We start from the raw sequence: 6316 nt of genomic DNA on the forward strand, positions 1-6316 counted from the left end.
GTATTAGACTATCTGTCGACCTTGTGCGGGTACATCGGTTTTATACTAGTTTTGGCACCTTGCTTCCGACCAATCAATGGTCAGAAAAAGGGCCTGGAGTCGAGCGTCGCTTCATGGGTTCTTCCCGACTTCTCCTTCCTACCTGTGGCGGTGGCTTGGCGTTTTTGGTTACAATTATAAAGGTGTTTGGTAATGATAATAATAATATTTAATAATAATGTTAATAATAATATTATAATAGCATCTGATAACAATGTGTGGAGGAAAGGCAGTGGGTTCGTAACAATGACATAATATTAAAAAAATTTTGTCACATTTGTCATACGACGATAATAATTAAGATCTAATACGAAATTTTGTCATATCGACAAATATTAAAAAAAATTGCTATCTTAATTTAATTAAAATGATAGGAGAATCGTGCTTTTCTCTAAACCTCGATTAAAACTATTTCCGTACTTCGAAGGAAAAAGATGACAAAGAATCTTGAACTTGCAGGAACAAGTAGAAAATAATTACGAACGAAGGAGAGAGGCACAATATGCGCGATTAAGGTGGAGGGTAGGGATGATAGCGGAACGAAAAGGCGGAATGGAGAAAAGTCGACGGAAGGTACAATGGGAAGGAAACGAAAACAGAGGGTAAAGGAGCGAAGGATTAATTCGAAAGATTTACAGCACGGCTCAACCATTATCGCGTTTCGTCGGCTGGATAAGAGTTTGCCCTCCGGGCTTTTAATTCCCCCGCAGACGCCGCACCTTATTCTCTCACTCTCTTTCCTTTTTTTTTTCTTTTTTTCGACACTTGCCGCAGCCTTAACCCCTTAACCGCCTTAATGCGCCGGCTACGCGTCGCTTCCGCCTGGTGTGTCTGACACTTAATTAGAACCGTTGTACTTGAAAACGGCGTGCTCAAAGTGCGTTCCCGCGAGGGAAACTACAGAATTCTGTCGGCTAACCGCGAGAAAATCCATCCCCGTAACGGTATCGTTCTACACTTCGTCGACCGTTTGCCGGAGAACGATGAGGAACATTGACGTTCGATCGTTGAATATCAATCGAACGTTCGCGGTTACGTTTGTTTGATAAAACCTTCAGAAACGGCGGCTTACGAATATTTTAGCTTCCGTTGTGAATATTTTGCTTTCACCGGAGAATTTTTGTTTCACTCTGTACAATATTGCAACGAACGAATCATTGTGCGTGAAAAAGAAATTAAGTAATTTTGAAATTGCATTTGGTATCTAATTTTCTTGTTTTTTTAGAAAGATTCATAGAGTAAAATTTAATATATCTGGTATTTATCCATAGAAAAAATTTAATATACTTAGTCGACAATCACGGGAGACGTATCGCTGATTTATTCGAGCAAAGTAATCACGTCGAGATCAAACTCCGATTTCACGATCTTCCGTATATCTTAACACGCGAGGGTATTGAAACGGAACTTCTTTACATGTTATAAACTATAAAATTCCAGAAGAATATTCGAGTACTTGAGCAGTTCACGTAGGAAAAAAGCTATAACATCGGGGGATATCGCGGTATAACTCGCGCCCAGGACGAGAAATAAAAAGGCTGAAACACGAAATCACTTAAAGTTCCGTGAGTCGTGTGACTGCTTCGAAAGCGAAACGTGCCAATGAAATTCTTAAAACCTCGCGAAGTCTATGGTAAGCATCGGTTTTACGAGCCACACCGACAAACCTTGCAGACAATTCGAAGTCTACATTCTTCTCAATCTCGATGTGAATTTTATCGGAATAACAGCTTCCCTTTTTCAACTCTGAGTGTACTTCTGTCAAACATTCTTGTAGAAAAAGTTTTTTTTACGATTGGTTCGTTCGAGTAGAACCAGCTCTTGCTGCTTCGCGAAAGCAGAAAATTGTAGAAAATTAAATATTTCCGTAAATCTTGTTGCAAATGCTGCATTACTCGTAGCAACCATGAACGTAAGGGTAGAAAAATGAAACAAAATATGAATTACGATAATCACGAAAATTCTTAAATTTTTCTCAATGTCATCAAAACGAACAAATTACGCCACACTCGTTGCCTAAACGTAAAGTTACATTTTCCAACGCGGTTCATCTCTCCTTTCCGTTTCTACTTCTGCCACAGTTCACCCCTAGAACTCACGGATCTACCTAACACGCGCAACATCGGTAGAGTTTAGTTTGACAGGTACTCTAGCGGGCTGACATAAAGCTCGCCAACAAACACAGGTCCAGGGTGTAGGAGAAACGTTCGGCTGGCGAACCGCGGCGACTTCGCAGCGAGCGCCACGCGGAATTTGAATAATCCCCATTCAAAATTACGTCACGTACGACGAAATTGCGATGATTACAGAACTTGAGAATTTCCAGAGAATTCATCGTCGAGTTCACATTTCGCTGGACGCGGCGTCGCGACGCGTCGCCAACTACCTCACCGACACAACCACCACGAGTTCTCTCTCTCACTCTCTCTCTCTCTCTAGCTTTTGTAGAAAACTTTCCGCGAAATTACACGCCACTCTTTCGCCTTATATACCCCCCAGAACGATCGTTGTTGCCTTCGTGCATTTTTGCACGATGTCATTTTTTTCGAGCGAACGTGCGCTCATTAGCCGCGAAAACATTCCAATTTTTCCGCCACTACCTACCACGAACCCCTCTTACCTTGCACCTTTGTTGCGGGAATTTTTCTTCCTTTTTCCGGGCTTGTCATTTGCCCGCCGGAATGTGTAATACGGTCGCACGTGCATTGCAATTATCGCGAAACTGGGTTGAACGTCGTTGCCGCGGAAATAATTTCTATAAATGTATGTATGTTTAGGTCCCTTGAGCGGGCGTAGTAGTTTCCCGCGCAAAAATGCTCCCCTAATTGGGGAGAATGTTTCCGGCGGAATTTTTAGCAGTCCGTTGGCGCAACCGGAACACAAAGTTGCGCTACGAGTTTGCCGGGAACTTTGTGATACAGCGTGGAACGTATCGCGCGTTGCAGAAGATAAATATTGCGAAAGTCGCTCGAGTAAGTAAACTGGGGGAAATTACGATTTGCAGAGACCACCGGGGAAGAATTTTAATTTGCAATTAAACAGATCGATATTCCTTTTGGCAACACTTTCTTCGTGTTATTTAAAATACACCGCGTGACCTGGTTTCTCGGTGTCTTCCAGTTACCCGACAATAACACAAGCTTAACATCTTGTGAAATTTTTATGCATGGAATAAGGAGTATGCAGCTCGAATTACTCAACGAACTACTCAAGTATCCGTAAGCTGTTATTTTCTGAGAATAATTCTTAGCGAAGTTTTACGAGTCGAACGTTGTTCGTGTCTTGAGGAATTTGAAGCTCGGATTATCGACTGTCCTGATTGAACGGCCGTCTTTTCAATGGTCCCGCCGCCGATAAAAACACCCGGTGTACGAGAGACTCCGTTTCCTCCGGATGGAAGTGGAGAGAAAAAAAGAACAGATGAAGAACAACGGCGTTCATGCTAACGTCAGACGATTCCGACGATTTCACAGACTGCTGCTTTCATAGATTCCGCTGGTGCGTATATGCGAACGAATACAAACAGTCCTGGTCATGGACTCGCTCACGATTCTCTCGCTTCCTTTTATCTATTCGTACGTATCTGTCGCGGAGGGAGCCCAGATTGATGGCGGATATCAATTTTACGTCTAACGTTATTGCTAGACTGTTTGCGTTCATTCGCATACATCGAAGAATAAATCGCGGATCCCGTATGAGAAGCTTTTCTCTTGCTGGAGACGCTTTCACGTCGTTCCACACAGGCTATTGAAGCGGGTGATTTGTATTCTCGTCTATCATTCAGTGCACAACTTCTTCGAAATTTCACAGTGATTTCTGATCGGTTCGATTTTCGTTAGATTCTTTCTTTTACCACGAACAGTTGCTCCATTTTCTTCGGTAACGTATGCGTATTGCTGGGTAATGAGAGCAATTATTCTGTATATACAGGGTATTCGGTTACTCTTGGGAGAAAATTTAGGAGGTGATTCTAGAAGCTGAAACATGATGAAAACAAAGAATAAAGAAATTGCGTTTGAAGCTTCGTTTATTAGTTGTTAACGTTTGAAAATATCCCTGTAACCGAGCAAACCTTCCTACAGCAAAGAATATAGGTCACGTTAAGACACAGAGAGTACAGTGATCCTCAAAAGCAACGACGACGGCGATAATATTATCGTTGACAGCGTTAAATGTCACAGCTGTCTTCTCTACGCCTTGTACGAAGTAAAGTGTCGTCCGTGTATCGTTGGTTTTGAGGATCACTGTACTCCTGTATCTCGACGTGACCCACATTCGTCGGTGTAAGAAGGTTTGCCCGTTTACTGGGATATTTTTAAACGTTCATAATTGAAAAACGAAGCTTGAATCGGAATTTTTTCATTCTTGATTTTCGTCTTATATCGACATCTAGAATCATTTTCTAAATTTTCTTCCAGGAATAACCCGATACATAACCAGGACAAAGTTCGAAGATAGAACAGAGTTAATATAATATAGTACGAATGCTCCACTTATACGATGCAACAGAAAAAGGCACTTACCTGGCAACCAGTCGAATGCAAAAGGAAACGATTTCGAAGGAACTTTCAGTACTTCATACAGTGAGCCAGTACGGTACAAGTGAACGTTAAAAGAACGTTTCCTCCTTCCTCCAGAAGTTGACAAGCACAAGAGATTTATACGATGCAACAGAAAAAGGCACTTACCTGGCAACCAGTCGAATGCAAAAGAAAACGATTTCGAAGGAACTTTCAGTACTTCATACAGTGAGCCAGCACGGTACAAGTGAACGTTAAAAGAACGTTTCCTCCTTCCTCCAGAAGTTGACAAGCACAAGAGAACTGTTTCTGCCGCGTAATAGAAACTTCATTCCACCTGTGTATCTCCGTAGATCAAATTTACGATCCGTAGAATTTGATCTGCCGTTTCGCGATCTACTTAAAGGGAAACCTTTTCCCCGAGTGTGCCCGAGACGAAAAGAAAGCCACGATCGCCGTTTTCGTTTCACTCCCAGCTCTCTCTCCTACGATCGTTCCTTCTTCTTCTTCTTCTTCTGTTTTTCTTCTTCTCTCGTTTCGTTCAGCCATAAAACTCAGCTATTAACGTCGATTTGTAGCCTTTTACGCGGGGGAATTCATCGAAAATCTCCGAACCGCGTCTACTCTCTAGGGTGGCGATCTTTAATCGATCCTTGGCCGATCGATCGATCGATTACACCCCTCTCGCGCGCCACTTACCGATGGTGACCGTAAGCCGCGGAAAATCTCGAGCCGTGGTCTCGTCGTTTAAGCCGCGGCACGTGTATCACTTTCCTCGTGACTCGATTCGGGTTGTGACAGGACTCGCGGAGTGGGTTTCAAACCCGGGTAAATACGAGCGGCGCAATTCGTTCCGTCGTCGGCGAATATCAGGCGACCCGTTTACGATTGCCACCGCGAGTTAAACCGCCCTCTCGCCCCGATGCAACCACCTGAGGCCGCGGGCCATCTATATACATTCGTTATTTGCAGAGAGATCGGGGCTGAGTGACTCGAGCGAAATTGTCGCGACGCTCGTCCGCGATGAACGTCGAAGGCAGACGTAATTCGCCGCGAACGACAACTTGACGGGATGAGCTATACGAGGTATCTTAGGAGTACGAGTTAATAGACCTATGCAGTCGTAGAGAGTAACCAAAGAAACATTTCTTCTTCTAATACATATCGTTGGTGTTATTCATTTCGAGATATCTGTAAAAAATAACGCTAAATACTACAAAAATTTCAAAATTTCAATGAAGTGTTTAGTAGGAAATTGTATGTTGTTCAGTATGAAAAATGTGGCTGTCGTCTTAACGGATACTTATTAATCCTGAATCGAAGGATTGTAAGAGGGTTGATTGAGCAGGTCAATACAGAGTTCTTTCATCCACCTGTCACTGAAATTATTTGTGGGTGTTTTAGCGATAAATAGAGTCTACTCTTGCCTAAAAGACATGAGCTTCATAAATGTCAAGAAATACAAATAATCTATGGAACAGTGGGTGTTTTATGCGGTGTATGTTTTATCGTGCCTGCTTGCGGTAATCATTCATTTGGACGGTAATTTATGTGGGATTGTACGTGAAGGTCTGGAGCAAACTACAGTAACATCTCTCACACTGTCGCCTGGATTGGAACCAAAAGGCGTCAGTTTTGGTAGAGTGTTACAGCCCAATTATATATTTATATATGTATAGTTACTTATATTACATTTATTATTATTTATATTATATTATTAATTATTATTTCGTTTTTACATACTATTATTATATACT

This window comes from Habropoda laboriosa, unplaced genomic scaffold (assembly GCF_001263275.1).
Source record: "Habropoda laboriosa isolate 0110345459 unplaced genomic scaffold, ASM126327v1 scaffold28, whole genome shotgun sequence".
NCBI classification, from domain to species: Eukaryota; Metazoa; Arthropoda; class Insecta; order Hymenoptera; family Apidae; genus Habropoda; species Habropoda laboriosa.